The sequence below is a fragment of the Pseudorca crassidens genome, chromosome 18 (assembly GCF_039906515.1).
Source record: "Pseudorca crassidens isolate mPseCra1 chromosome 18, mPseCra1.hap1, whole genome shotgun sequence".
Taxonomy (NCBI): Eukaryota; Metazoa; Chordata; class Mammalia; order Artiodactyla; family Delphinidae; genus Pseudorca; species Pseudorca crassidens.
In genome coordinates this window covers 62,227,387-62,248,008 of record NC_090313.1, presented here as the reverse complement: position 1 = coordinate 62,248,008, position 20,622 = coordinate 62,227,387, and the positions used below count along the sequence as shown (strand labels likewise).

General features: G+C 37.5%; 1 protein-coding gene and 1 pseudogene across 9 annotated transcripts in view; one reads left to right on the top strand and one right to left on the bottom strand.

Annotated features, from left to right (window-relative positions):
* CAB39L (calcium binding protein 39 like) overlaps window positions 1-20,622 on the top strand; it is a 100,657-nt gene that overhangs the window by 22,190 nt on the left and 57,845 nt on the right. For 3 of the 9 annotated variants that reach the window (XM_067713959.1, XM_067713958.1, XM_067713963.1), the window contains one exon: window positions 17,313-17,511. The exons of 4 other annotated variants lie outside the window; for them this stretch is intronic. The gene's annotated coding sequence lies outside the window, so the exon portion shown is untranslated. Of the gene's footprint in view, window positions 1-17,037; window positions 17,512-20,622 lie in introns of those variants that run through there. 2 more of the 9 variants (XM_067713965.1, XM_067713960.1) reach the window with 2 other exon arrangements.
* Window positions 68-1,143, bottom strand: LOC137211465 (protein ILRUN pseudogene; annotated as a pseudogene).

Genomic DNA, 20,622 nt, shown 5'->3' with positions numbered 1-20,622 from the left:
GATACTTTGAGACTAGTTTCCCGTGACATTTTATTTTATTATTATTTTTTTGTGAATGAAAACATATTATTTAAAGTCCTACAATGAGATGAAGGATGTTGGTTGAGTTTGACTTTCCTTTCATTAAAGACTTCAGAAAAGGCTATTCGCTATTTGAAATTCTAGCCCCCAAGATCTCATGTAATAGCAAGTGTGCTAGAATCCAGGTGAGATGCTGGCAGACAGAGCTCTCTCATGGCCATCTCCTAGGGTAGAGGAGATTCCTTACTGTAAGTCACTACTGATAAGTTGTTTGCGTGACTGCTGGGGGAGAGATTTACAGAGTTCTGTGAGAGTCTATTCTCATCTTGCTCGGTTTGGTCAGGAGCGGGAGACCATGTGTTTTTGCTGATCGAGTCGAACCTGGAACCCCCAGGGTCTTTTAAGTTGTTTTCATCTGATTGTTGGTTCTTTTGGGGAGAGGCAAACGGGTTGAAGTTTCTTCTACCCTGTGATGTGGCTGTGTGTTGAACTCCGTTTCAAAAGATGACAGCTGCTGTGTTACTCCTAAAAGTCCACCCACCTCCACACTGAGAATGACCCAGATGACATCTACATAGTAGAGTCCTGTAGCAGTGCACATCTGTCACTGTCCCTGATACATTCCTGCTCTGCTGGGGTTGCACATCTGGACGCTGACATCTGCAATCACTTGGGGCTCTAGCGATCTCACCATTACCATGTTCACATGTCCAAATTGGTCTTCCCTGACATATTTAAGACAAACCCCTGGAGGCCAGGCCTCTGCCCCAGAATTTTGGATCCGCCATGTTTTTATAAATTGAGTATCAGGAGGTATCAACTTCCCTTCTCCTATGGTGACATCTTCAACAAAGGACATAGAGGGCACACTGATGTTTGGGCTCTCAAAGTCATAATAGGCGCCAATTGCTGCTTGTAGGTTCCAGTTGGTCATGTCCAGGAAGAGGGCGCAGACGGCCGGGTTGAGCTGGAAGCCGAGCAACCGCTGGAACTCAGAGATGAGCACGTCCTTGTCGGTGGTGCCCAGGCAGCTGAACTTCTGCATCAGCTCGGGGTCCAGGTTCACGTCCATGCCCTCCATGACGGGGGCCGGACACTCGCTTCCCCTCCTCCTCACAACTGAGCCGACGCCGGGCCGGGGCCCGGGAGGGGCCCGTTGCTAGCTGGCGCTGCGACCCCGCTCCTCGGAGGTAGACCCCGGGCCTCTCACCAACCATAGGGATAAACTCACTCAGCCGCTCACTCACTCTCGCACCCCACCCCACCCCCGCGCCCCCCTAGTGCCGCCGCCAACGCCTCCTCTCGCTTCTCCCTCCCAGGACATTTTAAACTGAATAATTTATAACTCAAGGTCTTCTGTCCCTTTATTCAACCTAATTCTCTCTTTGTCCTTTCTGTGTTCTTTTTAGATCCTGTTTTCCTTCCTGGTTCTAAAGCACCAGCTTACAAATTGTACTTTTAAAGAGTTATAACAGAAATAATATGATTTTCCAACATAAAATTTTTTGTATAGCTCTGATTTCAATAATTTGTAGCAAAGTGAAAGTTTGTAAAAACTCAGAAAATTGGAAGATGACGTACTTTATAAAAAGAGAACGAACATGTGTCAGTTCTTGATAGGATGAGAGTTGTTCTTTCATTAAAAGCTATGTTGTGTTCTTAATTGATTCAAGGAAGAACTTTTCATACAAGTATCAACTGTGGAAAAAAACAGAAAATAGATCCATCAAAGAAGGGCAGGGAAATAAGAGAGTCATTACCATCTGACTATGGTTATAGCACTAAGCCCATTTTTGTTGGTTATGATGATATTGTATTGATATATTGTATCTGAGGATTCCATGACTTCTTTCTTACCTCATTCTTTGTTTTTCCTTGAATTGGGAAGTTGGAGGAATACCATAGCATGTATTTCACCTGGTTATTGTTTGTGCTGCAATTGTAAGTGGAATTGTAACTATTGAGCTTAGAATTTGATGTATGCAAGTTATAGCCTTTAGCTTTTCTTCTTACTACATTTATATGATTTTTTAAAATTATTATTTATTTTGGTACCCCTTCATTTCTTTTTTTTTTAAATTAACTTATTATTTATTTATTCATTTTTGTCTCTGTTGGGTCTTCATTGCTGTGCAGTCTTTCTCTAGTTGCAGCGAGCGGGAGCTACTCTTCATTTGCGGTGCGCAGGCTTCTCATTGTGGTGGCTTCTCTTGTTGTGGTTCCGGAGCACGGGCTCTAGGTGCTCGGGCTTCAGTAGCTGTGGCTCACAGGCTCTAGAGCGCAGGCTTAGTAGTTGTGGTGCACAGGCTTAGTTGCTCAGCAGCATGTGGGATCTTCCCGACCAGGGATTGAACCCGTGTTTCCTGCATTGGCAGGAGGATTCTTTTTATTTCCTTTTTATTTATTTATTTATTTAATTTATTTTGGTTTTGGCTGTGTTGAGTCTTCGTTGCTGTGCTCAGGCTTTCTCTAGTTGCGGCGAGTGGGGGCTACTCTTCATTGTGGTGTGCAGGCTTCTCACTGCAGTGGCTTCTCTTGTTGCAGAACACGGGCTCTAGGTGCGCGGGCTTCAGTAGTTGTGGCTCTTGGGCTCTAGAGCACAGGCTCAGTGGCTGTGGCACATGGGTTTAGTTGTTCCGTGACATGTGGGATCTTCCCAACCAGGGATTGAACCCATGCCCCCTGCATTGGCAGGCGGATTCTTAACCACTGTGCCACCAGGGAAGTCCCTATATGATTTTTGATAACATCAATTTTCACTCTGCTCAAATGCACATTCTATTACTCCACTCTCATTCTCTTCAGATGATCTTGAGTTCTTCTTTTCTGAGAAAATGGAAGCAATCATGTGCTTTCTAACTTTATTTCTCTTTACCTGGACAGTTTATTTCACTCATACTTTCTCTTCCTTTTTCATTTTAGAAAGATATATATCATTCTTCTTGGGGGTTAAACTTTCCACTTATGTTCTTGATCCCATATTCCGTTGTGGGCTTAAGACTCTTGCCTCACTAATTATCCTCTTATCTTGCATCTTTCTGATATCTGTTCCACCCAATCTACTGAGCGTTTAAAAAAAAAAGCAAGCAAGCAAGCAACAAAAATACCTTTCATTAGTCCTTCAAGCTCTCCTTCTGTTCCTTATCAAAACACTTGGAAACAGTAATATATGCTCATGCCTCCGTTACCTCATCCCTAACCTCTTACAATCCTAATTTTGCCCTGGAATATTTGTTGTGTGTCAGGGACTACTACTCCAACCTCTCATCCAGTGTTCAAGGCAAGTCAGTTGAGCCATGCTACCTGGATCAGAACGAATATTACCAATTTCCCAGAAGGACTGGCTTGGAGTCCTCTGCCTGCTTTATGCTTTGCTGTAGTACCGTATGCTCTGGTGATCCCAGCCTGGCTTTGGCCTATCAGCCTATGTCTTTAGGATTTTAGGGGAATATGAATTCTTAAAGGTCCTTTTCCTTGTCCTAAGTGGTTCTCTGAATATACCTATTTCCCCTGATACCTTTGGTTTGTAAGAATTGAAAGAGGGCCTTAGAAATTAGATTACAGGTTTAGGCAGGATGCTCATCACTGCTCTACAATATTCCATATTGTTGCACACTTCATATTCTTGATGTTCTCCTTTTTGTTCATAGTGATAGTATACTTTTCTGGTTCTCCTGTCCTTCTCTAACTACTGTTTCTTTAGTCAGTTTTTTCTATCACAACTTATAGACGTTCCTTAAAGGTTTGTTCTTGGCTTTCTTTTTGGTCTCTCATATTGCACTGGCAGAATGAGTGACCCCCAATGTATCTCTGGCTCTGTTTTCTCTCCAAGTTCTATGCTATGTGTTCAACTGCCTCTGTAGGCATCTATATCCAGAAGTCTTGCTGGCACCTCAAACTTGTTACATATCAAGCAACTGGTTATTTTGCAAAAATTTGTTTTTCCTTCGTTGGTCCTTATTTATTTTGAAAATATTACCCATCTACTCTTTCACACAGGCATGGAAACTCATCATATTGTCTCTTCTCTCAATTACCATCTACATTTATTCAGTTGCCAAACCTATTGTCTCTGATAGGTAGACTGCCTAGTTACTTTCATTGCCATCCTAGACTAGTGCAATTGCCTTTAATTTCATCTCCTCCTGTCTCTCTGCCTTCTTGATTCTTCTTACACACTGCCACATTCATATTCATGAAAGAGAGTTTGATTACATCATGGCTCCCTTTTGCCCACAAATTAACAGTTAAACTCATTAACCTAGTATTAAAGCTCTTCATAATCTGATCCCAACCTGTTTTTTTTCAGTTTTTTTTAGTGTCATTCACATAGCATTTGCTTCTGATAAGCTAAATTATTGCTTGTTATTTATATCTTGTACTTCCTAATACTGTGTTCTTATCTCCATGTGACCAAATCATACCCATCATTCAAAACTGAGTTCAGTGCACCTTTTCTATGAAACCTTCTGTGATTCCTCAAGGTATGTTTTTTTGGCTCTTCTGAATTTTTTGGTATTTCATTAGTCTTTTCATTTGTAATTCATAACTTTTTGCCTTACACTCTATTTATTTTTAGTACATGTCTTATATCCCCTAATAAAATATGAATTTCTTATTTTACTCTGTACCCCCAAAGAGCAGATTTCCCTCAGATGGTTGGATGAATGAATCCTATACATTGAAGTGATAAGAAAGTTGTAACAGAGCCTTGCCATTGTCAAGTGTTCAGGGCCATTGCATTTAGTTGTATGGCTTGTCCACTGCCCAAAGCCTCCTGGCCAGGGAAGTGAGTGGGGCCTGAAATCCAGCTCACATCCCCACTTCTGTCACATCAAACTATGTGCCAGGCTGGTGCAGGGCTGCATCTGCCTGTGAAAAGGGTACTTGTTCTTTGTATGAAGGTGCTATCTGCTGGTTAATCTATGCGCCTGCTTGACTGCACCTGTCCCTTTTTCTGACTTTTACCAAAGTACCATAGAAGCTAGTAGCAACCCTGAAAGTATGGACAGTATTAATTGAAGTTCATTATGAAAACTACTTTGTGTCACATAGAAAATACCCTCAAAATGTTTGTTAGAATGAAAGATGTGGATTAATCGAGTGTAAAATAAAGCATTGTTATAGAGCATCTCCTTGATAATTCGCTATTAATCTCAAATTCACAAATATTCTGGAATCCCTGCACCGCTTCTGGAACCTCTGAGACTTCTTGTAATTTTCTTACTTAGATCAAATGGTTAAGCGTCCCGTTTCCCTTGCCCCCACCCCAACTCTGTCTTTTGCTTAGAGTAAATTAGACTAAACTCCAGGGTTTCTGTACTCCTATCCTATGCTTTTTAAAAATGCTGCATTCAGGGAATTCCCTGACGGTCCAGTGGTCAGGACTCTGTGATTTCACTGCCGAGGGCCCGGGTTCAGTCCCTGCTCAGGGAACTAAGATCCCACAGGCCTCGTGGTGTGGCCAAAAAAAAAAAAAAAGGCTGCACTCAAAATTCTTTTAACGGAATTCTTTTGGTCTAGTTGGTATATAAGACAAATTTAAAAGTCCTTAAACAAAATAGTTAATGACTTGTTGGTGTGTGGGCTATGAGTATCTCTGGAGCACCTACTATAGCACTTTGCATCTACTAAGTGTTTCGTAAATGAGGTTGACTACAAACTGCTTGTGACTCCTCCAGTGGATCTGCCCCATTCAGGAGTAGTGATAGAGCAACTGCAAGTTGGATGATGTACTTTTAATATATGCTAGAGTTTTTTTTGTTGTTGTTGTTTGTTTTTTATGAGTGGAGCAGTGTCTAACATTTAACAGTTAACTGAGTCAGGCATGTATGTATATTATTTCACTTGATGCTCACAACTAGTCCTGGAGTATATACTGTTATCTCCAATTTAATGATATGTTACTTACGTACAATCTGTTTTCATTCAAATCTGGGTCTGCCTAATTTCAAAGATTTTATGGACTGTGAAACTAGGCACTTGATATGAGAAGAGTGTTCAGAATAGTTTATCACATAAAGGCCTTCAGAGACTATATATCTATATTTATTTATTACTAAATAGATATAGGTAGAGATATATTTTATCTTGGCATTAGGGAAACAAGGCAGTCATTCCTTGGACTGGCATAGTAGATGTTACTGCTGAGGGCCAAATATTGCAGCTGCCACTGCAGTGCAGTACCAGTAGGGGGCCAGAGTAGTGCTAGAAAGTGAGAAAAAGATTGATGGTCTCAGCTTTGAGAGATTGCTCTGACATTTTGGAAATACAGCCAATAGGCAGGGGTGTCACCTAAATTTTGTAATTCAAGCTTCCTCCTTCCTAAAAAAAGCAGAAGGTGGAGATGGAAGCAGAGTTAGTATAAGAGAGAAAACAGACTAATGAAGAAGCTTTGAAGTTAAGAACTTTTAAAGATTTCCAAATTTGGCCAAGGATTAGCAATTAATGGACAATTGGAAATGTGTTTTCATTCTATCAATTAACCCCTATTTCAGTGCAACTTGGACACCTCTAAAGCATTTGTCCTCTGGCATTTCTTCTGTATTCTGCTTTTATTAAAGCAATTTGAGTATCTTTAAGCAAGTTCCAGGGCCACGATGTTAATTCTGTCTGAAATGGGAATTATGAGAAGAACTAGAGATATCTATGGTACATGGATAACATGACAAACTCCTAAGATAATAAATAGATTCTTTGCTTTGGGTCTCCCTTTTTGGCATAAGACTATTGAAGAAAAGTCAAATGTTATTCCTGGGCTACCTGAAGTTGTAGCTGTGGTATTTTGTACCTATACTGTAATCTTTAGGAAGAGAGAAAAATAGAGAAACAAAAGCATAGATGAGAAGCGAGGAGAAAAAAACAGTGAATGGAAGCAACCTAAGTGTCCGTCGACAGATGAATGGCTAAAGAAGATGTGGCACATATATACAATGGAATATTACTCAGCCATAAAAAGAAACAAAATTGAGTTATTTGTAGTGAGGTGGATGGACCTAGAGTCTGTCATACAGAGTGAAGTAAGTCAGAAAGAGAAAAACAAATACCGTATGCTAACACATATATATGGAATCTAAAAAAAAAAAAAGTGGTTCTCGTGAACCTAGGGGCAGGACAGGAATAAAGAACAGACATAGAGAATGGACTTGAGGACATGGGGAGGGGAAGGGTAAGCTGGGACGAAGTAAGAGTGTAACATTGACATATATACACTACCAGATGTAAAATAGATAGCTAGTGGAAAGCAGCTGCATGGCACAGGGAGATCAGCTTGGTGCTTTGCGACTACCTAGAGGGGTGGGATAAGGAGGGTGGGAGGGAGACGAAAGAGGGAGAGGATATGGGGATATACATATGCATATAGCTGATTCACTTTGTTATACAGCAGAAACTAAAACAACACTGTAAAGCAATTATACTCCAATAAAGATGTTTAAAAAACAAAACAAAACAGCGAGAGTAAGAGGTAAATACCACTTAAAAAAAAAAATCTGTAGTTACCCAAATTAGCAAAATTACAACAATAGGTTCACAGTACTTGTTAGCATACTCAACATATACATATATTTTACAGTGGTAAAAGAGTCATTTCTGCTTTTAACACTTGTTTTGAAAACACAAATTTGTTCCAATATGATTGACATATTAGGAAACATTTGAGCATAATGCAGATTTCTCATTTGCTTTTGTACAGTTTTACGAATGCAGAAAACCACCCAGCTGAACCAAGCCATGGAGAAATGCGCAAAACATAAACCATGGAGAAATGCACAAAACATAGACATGCACACACCTCAAGCATGTACCAGCTGTCTCTGTGTACCACATGTTATATGAGTCACATTCATCCATGTTTGGTGTTACAACTCTCCAGCTGATTTCAGATAATCCTATTTCCACTATTTTGAAATAATTTACAAGCTATAAGTCTCCTAACATCCACCACCATAAGCAAAATGTCAGGTCTTTTTCAAGGAAAAGTACCATATTTATTGTGGTATTTGTGTATTTTTTTAAACCACTTAACATGTGTAAAAGTGTGCTACTATTTTTATTAGGTTCCTACTTTAAGAGAAAAAATATGTCACTGATGAAATTTTTGAGTATTGAGCTCCAACCCGGTTTTCCCCAGAATTCCTGTGGTTCTTATTGCATGATATTGCATAGCATGGAGATTTTTAGGAACACTTACCTCATTTTGTAGCAAAACTGACTGTACATGTTAATTTTAGAACATTTGGAAAACACAAGAATGTATGAATGTAACCACTGGTGTTCCAACTAATATTAACCTTTGGTATTGTTTCCATGTCCAAAAAGAAGGAAATATTTATGTAAAAAATAGAACAAAAATTGGGGGCTCATATTCTTTACTAAGTTTAGCATCTTGGAATTTTTAAACTTGATATTATGCAATAAATATATCCCCATTTCTTTAAATGTTCTTAAACAACTTGACCGTGTTATTCTGTATTAATGAATGAACCCTGCTCAATATTCAGTAGGCATGCTGAATGGCCTGCAACTATGCTGGTTATTTGGACATCTGCTTTGGTTGGCCAATGCCCATGCCACATGGACCCCAATGATTATAATCAATCACATACTTTGGACTTTAGTTTTGGGGTTTTTTGCTATAAGTAGTGTAATAAATATCCCTGTATATTCTTCCTTGCATACTTATTCTTAGAATAAATTTGTAGACATTGAATTACTAAATAAAAGGAAAAATGAATATGAATATTTTAAGCCTTTTGGAAAAAGGCTTAAAGGAAAATGAATATTTTAAGCCTTTTGCAACTTATTGTTGCAAAAAGGAAAATGAATATTTTAAGCCTTTTGCAACTTATTGTTAATATCCCTACAGGAAAAAGTTATGTTAATTTACACTCTGTTAAAGTACTAGAGTTCTTGTTTTATTTTACCCTCACCAACCTTAGAAGTATAATTAAAGCAAACACAAAAACAAACTTTATTATCTATTTAGGTAACTACAGTGTTATTGATCAGGAGAGAAGAATGTGGGGGAAACAGAGGCTGACCCCTTTCTATAGGGAGTTAAATATTGAAGTGGACCATGGGAAGTGGAGTGATGGATAGAACTGATAAATAGGAATTTATTTAAGTAATAAATGAGTGTACTAGGCTAAGAGGTCTTTAAGAAAATGCACGCAAGGTAAGGGTAAAAGGAGGCTATAAAATTTCTGCCTTCTTGAAATAAAAAATGCTGAATGAAAAAAAAAATGCTGAATGACCCAATGATATGAGTAAAGTAGAAAAAAAAGGCGGGGTGAGGGGGAGAAAGTCTATTTAAGACCTTCCAGACATCACTTCCAGTTGCCAGATTTTAAGCCACCCTCCTCATGATAATGATATTGTAAATAAGCAAAGTCACAGGTTAATGAAATGAATCGATCATTCAAGTGGAGCAACATGTGATTTTGCAGAGCTCCACCTGGGTAGAATTTGAGTCAAAGGATTCTGAGTAAGAGATAATGAGCTCATATGGAAAAGGATAACTAAAAAGGCATATACAGAACCTGAGAGCCTAAGAACTTCCTAAGCATTATGCCTGCGTATTTGTCTCTCCAGTGTGATCACAGCCATGAGCTAAATTAGTTTGAGCAAAAGTAGGGAGGCACAAAGTGTGAGAAAGATATGATTAGAATCTAGGAGAAGCCTGAAAACCCAAGCATCTTTTTCTACTTCTGCCTTGTGGGGCAGTCAACCCCGAATACAGAGCAATCTAATAGGATGCAGCCTGGGTGTAAGGGGAAGTTCTCCCATTTTTTTGGAAGAAGAGACCAAGAAGGAAGCATTTTAACCTGGGGGCTTGAGTAATGGGCAGACCAAGGAAGCTGGTTAGAGACAAAAATCACAACAGATTCAACAGTTTTTGGCTTTGATGAGTAGAAGACAAAAGGCAAAGTGATTAAAAGCCAAATGATAATCCAAGACCGTTGTATTGTCAAAGAAATTCAAGCCTGAGAAATAAAGTTCTGTCATCCCTTGGCAACTCCCAGACCCCTAAATCTGGCCCCCAAACAGGTAGACTGGCTTCAGCAGGAAAGCTGTCAGTCATGAACCATCCACAATGACCCTCTCAAATGTGACGTTGGAGGACAATTGATAGGGAGGATTCTCCCAGGGATTAGAGAGATTAGAACCAGGGGCAACCAGTTTGGTAGCTAAGGAACTCATCCCCAGGCAGGGAAGCTTGCTCTTCCTGTCCAGCAAAATATCATACATATTATAGATTAATGTTTCCTCACTTACCCTTTTTCATGTGGGAGTATTTATTCCTGGTATCCTGTGTTCCTTTTGCCTTGTTTATTAGATGTCCTGGGTGGGTGGGGGAGTAAATTTATAATTGAGCCATAGAATGCTAGACCATAAGGAGCTACTTCAAATTTGATTAAAAAGCATAAAACCAACAGAGATCTTGGAGCTGGATGCAGTAAGTAAACACTTTTGAGCAAGGGTAAGTGCACTGTTCCTCACATTTGGAAAACTTCTCTCTGGAAAAATGGCCCAGATCTGGGAGAAAGTAAATACAAGGTGAGCCTGCACCATTGTGTTGAACAAGAAAGCAATGAAAGTTCAAGGATTATTGAAACTGTATCAGAAGGATGTAGGAGCTATCTTGAAAGGACTCCCGCTGGCCTAATTTGTGGGAGTTTGAGCAATTGTTTTAGATACCTCTTATATACCATTGCAGATCCTCTAGGACTCACTTGTCTCATTTCACCTCTATGCAAACCCTCATGCAGGCATAACCTAATAGCTTCATCTCCTGTCATTCTGCAAGCCCTTTGCTACGTGTCACAGGGCTTCCATGTGGCCACTGCTCTGGGGTCCACTCAGTGCCCAGACCCACACATGTGCAACCGGGAAGAATAAAGGAGTTAAACTCAAGTGTAGGGGAGTTATTTCCCTTTGGGGAAGGACTTTGATCAATCCAAGATGAGAATCAGTAGATAAATTCTTCCTCTTCCTTTCCCACCCTCCCACCCCCGAACCCTAGGGGTGATCCTGAAATGCAGTTCATATAGCTTCTAAGAGTTTCAGTCTGATAGATTTAACAGATGGCCAGCTTGATGATGCATTGTCATATTGGCTGACATATTCCTTCTTTGTTTTATTCCCCTATTTCCTCATTCCTGCTCATTGTGATTGGATTTCTTATTAAAATAATATTACATGAGGCTTTTGCTTCAGACCCTGCTTTTGGGGGGCAACCCAGGCTACAAGGACAGCACCAAAAAGAATAATGCCTGTAATTGATTGAAACATTGAATTTGTAAAAATTTGTGAACCTATAGTGATATTCAAGAGAAGAGAAAGACTTCCTCCACCAAAAAAACGTATCTCTCTTTGCCACCATTGGAAGTGAATATTACTAGCTTCCTACTCTCAAAATTGGTAATTAAATAAAGAGAATTAAACAATTAGAAGTATAGTTGAGGAGAAGCTCTTCTCTACAAAACAGTGCCAGCCAATATACATAGAAAGAATAGAATTTTTAAAATTACCGGTTTGCAACCCTGGTGAAGTAATTGATTTAGGGAAGGATCACCAATGAATACTAAAATCATTGGAGGAAGCACTGAGAGAGAATTGCATATTTGCAGGTTGAAAAAAATATCAGTCTATACCCTACTAGCTAGTCAAAAAGGGAAATGTCTTTTCAATAAAGAAATGTGCTATTATTACCCTAACTCAGTCATCAAACATAGATCACTAATAGTGGGACAATGAGACTGTTGCCTCTTGGTGTGATTCATTATGAACTTATCGTGTAAAAAATGTTTATGTTTTATTATGCTTTCAGAGCTAACTTCCTTTTTATAGGAAATACAGGGGATAGAAGAACAAGTTAAATGGCACCACAAAACACATTCTCAAAAGTTTCTGTAACAGAATTGTCTTGGTCTTTTGAAAAGTCCAGAATCAGTTTTTAAAAAGGAAGAGGAGGGAGGGCTTAACAAATTAAAACATTATTCTTAAATAGATCTGGTCTGAAAAAACTATCTTACCCAGAGATCAAATAAATATCAGCATTTTCTCATAGCTTTTTTATGGTTTAATGTTTCATTCCTGATAGTGATATTTTTGTCTTTTTTTCTTTGTCAGTCTTGTAAGATGTTGAGCAATTTTATTGATCTTTTCAAATAATCGGGTTCTGTTTCATTGATTTTTTTCATTGTTTTTCTGTTTCTAACTTTATTGATTTCTGCTCTTTATTATTTTCTTGGTTCTGCTTGCTTTGAGCTTAACGCCTCTAGTTTCTTCAGGTGGAAGCTGAGGTCATTAGCTTGAGGCATGCTTTCTTTTCTAATATAAGTGCTTAATGTTAAACACATCTCTCTAAATACTTCTTTACCTGCATCCCACAGATTTTGTTGCTAGGTTTTCCTTTTCATTCAGTTAAAAGTAATTTCTTTTCTTTTCCTTTTTAATTTTTGGCCATGCTGCATGGATTGCAGGATCTTAGTTCCCTGACCAGGGATCGAACTTGGGTCTATGGCAATGAAAGTGCCCAGTCCTAATCACTGGACTGCCAGGGAATTCCCCCAAATAATTTCTAATTTCTGCTTTTATTTCTTCTTTGACCAATAGATTACTTAGTAGTGTGCTATTTAGTTTCCAAATGTTTGGGAATTTCTCATATCTTTTATTATTGATTTCTAAGTTAATGTGATCAGAGAACATATTTTCTATGTTTGTATGTTTGATATATATCAGATCAAATTGGTTTTAGTGCTGTTCAAGTCTTTTATGTACTTACTGATTTTCTACTTTTTCTATGAATTATTGAAAGAAGAGTATTTATATCTTGGACTATAGTAGTAGATTTGTATTTTTCTTCTTTCATTTCTCTCAGTTTAGTTTTCATTAAATTAGAAAATTTTTGGTCATTATTTCTTCAAACATTGTTTTCTGTTTCCCCTTTTCTCTGCTCTCCTTTTAGGACTCAAACAATGCATACATTAGGCTGCTTGAAGTTTTCCCATAGTTAGGAATGCTTGTTAATTTTTTTTTTTTTGGTCTTTTTTTTCCTTCAGTGTTTCTTTTTTTTTTTTTGCAGTACGCAGACCTCTCACTGTTGTGGGCTCTCCCGTTGCGGAGCACAGGCTCTGGACGTGCAGGCCCAGCGGCCATGGCCCATGGGCCCAGCCGCTCCGCGGCATGCAGGATCCTCCCATACCAGGGCACGAACCCATGTCCCCTGCATCAGCAGGCGGACTCCCAACCACTGCGCCACCAGGGAAGCCCTCAGTGTTTCATTTTGATAACTTCTGTTTTGTCTTCAAGTTTACTAATTATTTCTTCTGCAGTGTCTAATCTGTTCATCCTATTTGGTGTAATTTTTATCTCAGAAATTGTAGTTTTAATATTTAGAAATTTGATTTGTGTCTTTTTAATATATTCCAGGGCTCTCCTTAACAATACTTATGCTTTTTTATACTTTCTTAAACTTATGGAGTATATTTGTAATAGCTGTTTTAATGTCTTTTTGTACTAATGCTGTTAGTTGTGTCATTTCTGAGCTATTTTCTATTAAGTTTTTCTCCTTATTATGCATGTGTTTTCCTGCTTTTGGCATGCCTGGTACTTTTTGACTGGATGCTAAACATGTGGATTCTATGTTGTAGTGTGCTAGATTTCTAAAAATTTTTAATTCTTCTCTAGGATACACTTAAGTTATTTGGAATCAATTTGATCCTTTCAAGCTCACTTGTAACCTCTATTGGGGGGGACCAGCACAACCTTTAGGACTAATTTGGTCCTGCTACTGAGGCAATATTTTTCTGAGTACTCAACCCAATCTCCCATTTATTATGAGATTTCTTTATTCTGACTGTTGGGAACATGACCTATTTATTCTCAGCCTGTGTGTGTAGTGGGAATTCTTCAGCCTGCTTCTTTCCAGTGGTTCTTTCCTTGGCCTTGGAGAGTTTTCTCATGGACGTGCACTGATCAGTTCTCAGTGAAGATTTGAGGGGAACTTTTTGCAGATCTCTGGGGCTCTCTTTGTAGCTCTCCCTCTCTGGTATTTTGCCCTGTGAATTTTAGCCACATTGGCCTTCTTGAATTATCAACTCTGTCTTTTGAACTCAGGGAGACTGCCATGCTCTGCTTGGGTTCCCCTTCCTGCTCTGCAAACTGGGACAATTGTGAAGCTTACCTTTGTTTGTTTCCTTTCTCTTAGGGATTACTGGGCTGAGCTGCCTGGTGTCCAGTGTCTGAAAACCATTGTTTTATTAATTCTGTCCAGTTTTTTAATTATGTAAGATAGAAGAGTAAATCTAGTCCCTGTTACTCCATCATAGTCTGAAACAGAAGTCCCTATAATTGTACTTTTAATTCTCTGTCCAAATAATTTTTGAAAGAATATTCTTTTTTAATTTTCATGTATTAATAGGGTATTTTTAAAGAACAGTTTGCTTATCTTCTGAAAAATTTAAAAATAACTTCTAGTTTTATTGTGTTGTATTTACAGAATGAAGTTTGCACTATTTCTCCTTTGAAAATTTACTGATGTCTTTGTGGCCTAATATAAGGTCACTTTTTGTGATTTCTTTGTATGCATCTTAAAAAATGGTATTTAGTAGGAATCAAATGTAAACATACATTCATATGCAGACAATCTGTTTAATTATGTATTAGATGACTTGTCTTTATTTTGTGCCTTAGACTCCATCACAGATTGATATAAAGTCTAATTTTAAAGTGACTTTTAAAAAATCAGCCTTATAGTTATTCTAAGTTCTACCCTTACAAATTCTGAACTTCTTCAGTTATACCAGAACTCTTTGAGTATAATCTTAAGAAGATAGTAGGCTCTTAATACCCTTTAGGGTTTTGGGATAATTTCCATTTATTGTTTCTTTAAAAATAGGAAATAAGATTCCAGATTTACAGAACTACTAATTTGAAGTAACAAACAGCAGACTAATCTCTAGGCTTCTTTTATTTATTTATTTATTTTTGGCTGTGTTGGGTCTTCGTTGCTGCACATGGGCTTTCTCTACTTGCGGTGAGCAGGGGCTGCTCTTCGTTGTGGTGCGCAGGCTTCTTACTGTGGTGGCTTCTCCTGTTGCAGAGCATGGGCTCTAGGTGCATGGGCTTCAGTAGTTGCAGCATGCAGGCTCAGTAGTTGTGACTCACGGGCTCTAGAGCACAGTCTCAGTAGTTGTGGTGCACGGGCTTAGTTGCTCCGTGGCATGTGGGATCTTCCCGGACCAAGGATAGAACCCGTGTCCCCTGCATTGGCAGGTGGATTCTCAACCACTGCACCACCAGGGAAGCCCTAGTCTTCTTGATGCCTAATTTTTAGGTGTTAAAATTTCCTTGTAACATATTTAAATTTCTAAACTGTACTTTAAATAAGCCAGATAAAGAAATATATTTTAAAATAAGTATATATGTTAAGAAATATATATTTAATATATATGATATATAGATTAAGTAATAAAGCCAAGATTCATTCACTTATTTTTCATAAGGATAAACAACTAAGTACAAATAATTACCTTTCAATTTATTTAAGTTCATATTCTTAGAGATATTTTAGTTCTGCAGAGAGTAAGATTAAAGTAATAATAGGTCTAACAACTATTTCTGTCAGCTCTATAATTGGGAGATCTGTTAGAAGAGCACAAGACTTTTGAGTGGAAACATAGTGGGAGACAGAGAACCTAAAAGTCTTTGGCACTAAAGAACTGGAACAGAGGACTTCCCTGGTGGCTCAGTGGTTAAGAATCCACCTGCTGATGCAGGGGACACGGGTTCGATCTTTGGTCCGGGAAGATCCCACATGCCGCGGAGCAACTAAGCCCGTGCACCGCAACTACTGAGCCTGCGCTCTAGAGCCCATTGAGCCACAACTACTGAGCCCACGTGCCACAACCACTGAAGCCGCACGCCTAGAGCTGGTGCAGCAGGAGAAGCTACGGCAATGAGAAGCCCACGCACCGCAGCGAAGAGTACCCCCTGCTCGCCGCAACTAGAGAAAGCCCGCGCACAGCAACAAAGACCCAACACCAAAAATAAGTTAATTAATTAATTAATTAAAAAAAGAAAACCCCAAAGCAGGCTCTGACTAGCATCCTCACAGAGCTAGCATGTATTCCAAGCTTACCTTTTAACTCCAAAGAATCTAATAAAGGCCATCTAAGCCTGTCACTAGCCATCCCACTCAGTCTTCTACCTAATTCCTCATCCTCAAACCTTGCAGAAAGATCCATAATTTTAAGAAATTTTACTCTATAATTATACATGTATATTAATGAAAAAATGTTTTTTGAAACCTTTAGCTTTTAAAATTCTCATTGAAGAGGTATTACGTATCCTGACAAATAGTGCTTTTGTGTGATGGGGTGGGGAGGGAGGGGGAGACATTCTACACCAAATAGTTACATTTGGTTTGCACATAAATGGTGTAAGCTGCTCCATTTAATAGTTTTGGTGTTAATATTTCTCTATGTTCTTTATAATTTCCTTTTTATAACTAAATTGATTCTAAGTTTCAAAATATACCGTATTTTTTAATAAATTAAGTTTTCACAAAATTACACTGAAATTAAATTATGAATACTCATTCTAACACCTCCCTTGCTTTTTAGACTCTTCTGATCCATAGTCAGAGGCGTTATCCATTGTGCCAACGCCCCCGCCCCCCCACCTCCCTTGCTTTTTAAAATCTCAAGATTAAATTAATAATACTGTGTATTTACTTGCTACACTTTCTTATTATGATTGGGAATAGCATCTTCCCTGGGAATCTAACATATTAGCAAATGAATCTGTTATTATCACTATCAACATGCCTTTGTTATTTAAATTTTTAAACAAGATGGTCAGGCCAGTTTAATTTGTTGACAAAACCATGCATGAACAAGTATAGGACTTAAAAGGAAAAAATTTGATGAGAAAAAAATTTTGTTTATACCTAGACTCTTTTTTTTTCCTTTGGCCAAGAATTAAATTTGCCTCAACTTAATTGCTTTACACACATTCTTGTGACATTGCATGATTGGGAAGGAGGAAGAAAAAGAGGGAGCTGTGACTGTGTGGTATGTATCTAAAAGAGTGCATTAGAGGAGGAGAGGAGAACGCATAAGCAAGCTGGTTTGACCAGAAACAGAACTGCCTGTGACAGATTAAGAGACAAGCAAGGCTTGGAATCTGAGAGCAAGCAAAGAGAGTGGAAATTTACAGCTGCCCTGTGTGAGTGTTCAGTGATCATTTTCTGCTAACTTTTTCCGGTGGTAACTTACTCTTCAAAGAGGGAGACAGAAAGTCAAGACAGGATTGTGGAAACTCTTCTCTGCCACGCTTTGGTAATAGGAGGCACCCTCTATTAAATGGAAGATAAAGGCTACTTCATCTAAAGTGCTTTGAGCCCCAGAGAGAGCTGTCTTCAGCACCTCACCACGTGTCTACTTTTCGTTGCTTAGGCGAGCCTGGGCTTTTCTGTAACATTTGGTGAGTATCAACCAGGTTACCTATAATGGTTCACAGAGATGGAATTAAAATTTAGTTTAGCTGAGGTTTTACAGTTATTGCTTATATTTTCATTTTAAACTGTGCTGTTACCTTGTTTCTTTGTGCATGATAAACTGCTGTTACTAGGAGAGGTTTTAAAAAACAACTACAAAACAATACTTCTCTGTTGCCTAAGGCACTTGAATCATTACCAACTATTCCGTGTCCATGGAATATCTTATTTTGGAAATGGGTTTTTATTTACAAAGAGTTTCCAAAAATAAAATAGTGGCAGGATACCATTTTTCATGTTTCTCTTTCAACTGAATAAAAATTCAAAAGTTACCTCGTTCCGTCTATTTTCAGTAAATTTAAAATAATCATTGTGATGTTTGATATTATCAATTACAGCATTCCCTCATAATTCAATTAGAAATGTTAATGATGCCATTAAATAAAGGGATATGTAATTTGAATGTTGAATGCTTCTGTTAGATCCAATAAGTGACACATGATTTTTTTCAAAGTTCTGGAGTGAAAATAAAAATTAGAAAATTTACATATCAAACTTACCATTTGATACAAAATGAATGCACATTTCAAATTAAGGAATAAGGCAGTTATTTTGTTCTTATAGCTGGCACCAAACTCTTATATAATATTGTTGTTCTGCTGAAGAACTATTTTAACCAGATGCATATATGTATGTAAACAATAGAGAAGAGAAAAAAGAAAAAACTCTTAAAATATATATTCACATTCCAATAAAAACTTCATTTGTACAATCTTAACTTGGGAGATTGTATGCTAATTTTATATGTTTTTTTAAAGGCATCGATGGAAGGCATGTAATCATTCTTCTGTGTAAGAAGGAAGTATATATTGTTAGCTGCAGAAGTGAGTCATTGCTTAAAGATGCATCATTCTAAGCAATGTTTCTAGTTTGCAGGCCTCAAAAAAGATGTCCTTAGTTATTGATTCAAGTGAGTCCTTTAAGGCAGAACAACTTAGCAGAAATGAAAACTTAAGCAAGGTGTCAATGAACCTATTAAAAGGGTTTGTACTCTAGATATAATGTAAAACTACTGTACTTTCTCTAATATTTCCTGTATGTGTGCAGAAGCCTGTAGAACAGGTTTTGTTTTGTGGAGTTTTTTTAACCTATTGACCAGTGTATAAAAAGAAACTCAGCTTGTCTGTGAAAACCTTTTTAGGACTAGTATCTTATACTTGAAGTCAAAAGTAAATACAATAGAGATTATATCACAAACCAAATTTTACTTCTTTACAGAATTTCCCACACTCAGTCCTTAGACTGATGGAAGATTTACACATAGCTTCACAATCTTCCAAATAATTTTTTATTTTAAACTAGTAATTCATTGGTATTATCTTAGTAGTGGCACCATTTCTTAAGCCTATAGGATTGTAAATATAGAAATAAAAAATAAGCCATCCCCAATTTCCAAGTGTTTTGTACCTTAGAAGTTTATTTGTGAGTGGGTTGTTGGGAATTTGGGAACCATCTTCTCTGGGAAACAATTTAACAAATAATGATTGCTTGGTGTTTATTATAGCCTAAGTTTGTATTTCACTTACACAATAGAAAAACCATCACCACCCTGAAAAATATTAGAAAATCAATTACAGTGATGAAACTAAATATAAAAACAATTACAAGTTGCATAAGACATTATTTTTCCTAAATATTAATACTTGAAGAAAAGCAGTATGTTTATAAACAGCATTTCTAGGTACTTTTATGAGCTTCCAAGATAAATTGCACTGTTTATGAGATCTAATCTTATATTAAAATCAGTGATTTTTCTTTTCCTTGCTACAGGAATATTTCTAGCCATTGCTTTTATGCTTATCAGCCATTTCTGAGATCTAGCCCAGTGTCTGGCATATAAGTAGGTACCTAATAAATAGTTACCAGATAGGGACTGAACTCTTTCTTTGGTTTACAAAAATGGAACTGAGTAGTTTTTCCAAGGTACCCCAAAAAGGAAAGGGGTTTAGGGGCACACAGTTTTCATTACAAGAAAGAGAGAGCCAAGAATTGAATTTTAAGAAGCAAACAAAGCAATAGTAGTACAGAATAGGCCTAACTGTTAAGAGAAAAAGAGAAGACTGTGGTGTAACTTGGGGGTAATCTTGAATGAGTAGGGATGGTGATGAGGGGAGGCAATTTACAAGCTTGGTATCTTGAGTACATGGGACATTCTGAAGTAAGGTGTCAACTTTAACTCAGAAGAATTATGTATTTGCATATGTGTACTAGGACCCATATGAAGAAATGTGGCCTATTCGGAAAACTCAAATTAGGTCTATCCAAATTAAGTTTAGTTACGCTGGCCCTAAAAGTTTCTCTACAATAATGGATAATAATCTGGAAAATATATATATGTAGATATAACTGAATCACTTTGCTGTATACCTGAAACCAACACAATATTGTAAATCAACTATACTTCAATTTTTTAAAAAAAGTTTCTCTAAAAGGCCAAGATATAAAATGTTAAAGTTAGTACTGCAGTAAACATATGTAATGAAATAAACAATACAATGAATGCAGATTATACTTAGATGATTTTTAGAGGCAGAAAAACCTTTCCATCTGATCAAAAAATACTTTCTATGTTCTATTTCAAATCATATTTTAAAAGTAATGATTTTGAGTAGTTCCAAGTGGCATATAATAGGTGCTTAATAAATATTTGTTGAATGATTGAATGAAATAATGTGGAATAGTTTGGACAGTTTTCCATTTCTGAGGTATGGATGTCTGTGTACATGCATGTATAGATTTATAATGCAGCTTAAAGATAATATTTAGCTGAGATTCCCTTAACAAGGAAAAAATCTCTGTTAGCATGCTTTTTAATTATGGACATACTTAGTGTTCCACTGGTAATTAAAATAGTTTGTTTAAGATGAAATCTTTGCTGTTTCTAAATGAAATAATAAATATTTAATTTTATGACTTATATGTCTTAAATTTCCAGCAGAAACTCATCTAGTCTCTTCCAGCTGTGGAAGGATGAGAGGTCATATTAACTTACCCATCCAGAAGAACTTTACAATCCTGGAAGTCTATAGGATGAGAGA